This window comes from Tupaia chinensis, unplaced genomic scaffold, assembly GCF_000334495.1.
Source record: "Tupaia chinensis unplaced genomic scaffold, TupChi_1.0 Scaffold000063_1, whole genome shotgun sequence".
NCBI classification, from domain to species: domain Eukaryota; kingdom Metazoa; phylum Chordata; class Mammalia; order Scandentia; family Tupaiidae; genus Tupaia; species Tupaia belangeri.
The window spans coordinates 4,185,902-4,189,314 of NW_006159521.1; the positions used below are offsets into that span (position 1 = coordinate 4,185,902).

At 37.8% G+C, this 3,413-nt stretch overlaps 1 pseudogene; it reads right to left on the reverse strand.

Moving 5' to 3' along the window:
• Positions 1–225: 225 nt before the first annotated feature.
• LOC102489283 (high mobility group protein B2 pseudogene) lies at positions 226–834 on the reverse strand (annotated as a pseudogene).
• Between the last annotated feature and the right edge of the window lie 2,579 nt (positions 835–3,413).

Genomic DNA, 3,413 nt, shown 5'->3' on the forward strand with positions numbered 1-3,413 from the left:
TTAAGGAACATTCAACATCAGAAGCTGTAACTGCGTGTAGTATGTAGTAGCCCCTCAAAAAGCTACATCCTGCATTCTCAAAAAAATATTTTCTCTACAAAGAATCTCATCAGCTACACAAAAATCTATACGGTTTCTGTACCGAAGCTAATATTGAGCTGCACTTGAATTCACATTCTTAGCAAAACAATTGCCTGAGCACACACACACATTCCACACACATCATTACAGGACAGCCATTTCTTCTTCATCTTTATCGCCTTCCTCCTCCTCCTCTTCCTCATCTTCTGGTTCATTCTTCTTCTTTGAGCCTGTTGGTCTGGGAGGGCCCTTCTTTCCTGCTTCACTTTTGCCCTTGGCACAATATGCAGCAATATTCTTCACGTATTTCTCCTTTAGTTTCGCCACTTTCTGTTCACATGACTGACTGTTCAGACCACATGTCACCCAGTTTTTTGCTGTATCCTCAATGGACAGGCCTGGGTATTCACTTTTGATCTTCGGGCAATGTTCAGAGCAAAACAGGAAGAAGGCAGATGGAGGCCTTTTTGGAGCACTGGGATCCTTTTTCTTTCCCTTCTTATCACCTTTGGGAGGGACGTAATTCTTCATCTCCCTGTCACAACGAACTTTGTCACTTTTTGTCATATCTTCAAACTTCAACTTTTCCTTTGCAGACATGGTCTTCCATCTCTCGGAACATTTCTTGGAGAATTCAGGGAAATTGACTGAAGAGTCTGGGTGTTTCTTCTTGTGCTCTTCCAGGCAGGCCTACACAAAGAAGGCGTATGAGGACATTTTGCCCCTTGGCTTGTTGGGGTCTCCTTTGCCCATGGTGACAGACATCCTCTACCTGGTGTGAGCTCTCTTCAGAGTCCCGTAGAGTGGCCGGATCTGACAGAGAAGCTTCCTCCCCAGGGCTCCAGCATGAACTGGTTCTTGAGTTAATTCTTGCATTTTACAAGAGATGTGGTTTCATTTATCTGCATATGATTATCTAGTTTCTCCTACAGTATTTATTGAAGAGACTGTTCTTTCTATTTTTTTTTTTTTTTTGGAGAGGTTTTCGCTATAGGGCGTGTGCGCTTGCCAGACAGACAGAGAGAGACAGAGAGACAGAAAGCTAGAAATCACCCCCCAGAGGGGATGGTCACGCCGCAATCCCTTCTCCTCCATTCTCCTCTTGGGATCTTGGGCACGCACGCACACACGCCCGGCGTGAGTTTTAAGCCACCAGGTCTGGGATGCGAACCGCGGTCGACTATGTGGGAGTCCAACGACATAGCCATTACGCTAACTGCTGGTTCCCAAGACTATTCTTTCTTAATGAATATTCTTGGTACCTTGTTGAAAATCATTTGACTGTACACACAGAGATTTATTTCCGGGTTTGCATTCTGTTTCATCGATCTTTGTGTCTGTTTCTATGCAGTATCATGCTGTTTTTGTTACTGTAGCTTTGTAGTGTATTTTGAAGTCAGGTAGTGTGATGTCTCCAACTTTGTTCTTTTTTACTCAGTATTGCTTTGGTTATTTGGGGTCTTTTGTGGTTCTATACAAATCTTATGACCCCCCCCTTTTTTTTGCCCTAACAAATGCTGATGAGAATGCAGAGAATGCCATTGCATTTTGAAAGATATTTCATTGAATCTGTAGATCAGTTTGGGTAGTATGAACACTAACAATATAGATTCTTTCAGTCTGCGAATATGATATAGGTTTCCCTTTTTTAATTTTATTTTGGTGCCTTCTTACATTTCTTTTATTACCATTCTATAGCTTTCATTGTAAAGATTTTTCACTTCTAGGGTTAAATTTATTTCTAGGTATTTTATTTGTATATATTGTAAGTGGGATTGCTTTCTTGACTTCTTTTTCAGTTATTTCATTCTCAGTGTGTAAAAACACTGCTGATTTTTATATGGCAACTTTATCTTCTTCAACTTTACTGAATTTATTTATCAGTTCTGAGAGATTTTTGGTGTAGTCTTTAGGTTTTTCTGTATATAGATTCATGTCATCTGCAAACAGGGACAATGTAATTTCCTCTTTTCCAATTTGGATGCATTTCATTTTTTTCTCTTGACTAATTGCTCTGGCAAGGACTTCCAGGATTATGTTGAATTAGAGTGATAAAGGTGGACATCCTTGTCTTGTTCCGGGTTTTAGGGAACAAGATTTCAATTTTTTTTCTCATTCACTATGATGTTAGCTGTGCCCTTTGTTTTAAGGTATATGTCTTCTGTTCCTAATTTGTTGAAAATCTTAATAATACAGAGATATTATATTTTGTTAGCTGTAGGTTTTTATATGTGCCCTTTATTGTTTTAAGGTATATGTCTTCTGTTCCTAATTTGTTGAAAATCTTAATAATACAGAGATATTATATTTTATCAAATGCTTCTTCTGCATCTATTGAAATGATCATATGTTTTTTATTGTTCTTTCTGTTCATGTGGTGTATCATGTTTATTGATTCACATAGGTTGAACAATCTTTGTATCCCAGGGGTAAATTCCACTTAATCATGTTGGATAATCTTTTTCATGTGCTATCTAATTAAATTTGCTATTATTTTGTTTAAAATTTTTGTGTTCATCATGGTTATTGGTCTGTAGTTTTTTTTTTTTCTATTTGTTATGTATTTGTCTGGTTTTAGTTTTGGTATAATACTGGCTTGTAAAATAAGTTTGATAGGATTTCCTCCACTTCAGTACTTTGGAATACTATGAATAGAATTGATATTAGTTCATCTTTGAAATTTTTGTAGAATTCAGGAGTGAAGTCATCTAGTCTTAGGTTTCTCATTGTTAAGAGACTTATATTTTTGAAAAGTTTATTCATTTATTTCCTTTGAGAAAGAGAGGGGGGATAGACAGGCACCCTCAGCAAGGCCTTATGCTTGTGAGTCTCCCTTGACTGCTGTAGCCAGCCAGGCCTGCAGCATGCTTATGGATGCACCCTGTATGTTGAGCAGACTAGGAACACAAACCCAGAGCCTTCACACATGGTCTCCAGGATCATGCAGTTGTGCCTCTGCTGCCTCACCGATATGGCCAGATCATTATGGGAGACTTTATTACTGATTTAATCCCATTGCTTCTTTTTGGTGGGTTCAGGTTTTCTGTTTCTTCCCAGTTCAATATTGCAGGTCGTATGTATACAAAAATCATAATAGTCTAATAATTTGATATATTTCTGTGGTATAAGTTCAGAGTTTCCTTTTTCATTTCAGACTTTATTTTCATTTCAGACTTAATTTTTACGGTGTGTGATATAGTTTTCTCAGCATGAATATGGTGCCTATTAGTCAAGTCAAAGACATTACCATATACATTATGATCAGCAGATAACTTTTCATTTCTGTGTCTATTAAATGTTTTGTTTGTTTCTCCAAATTCCAGCCATCCCAT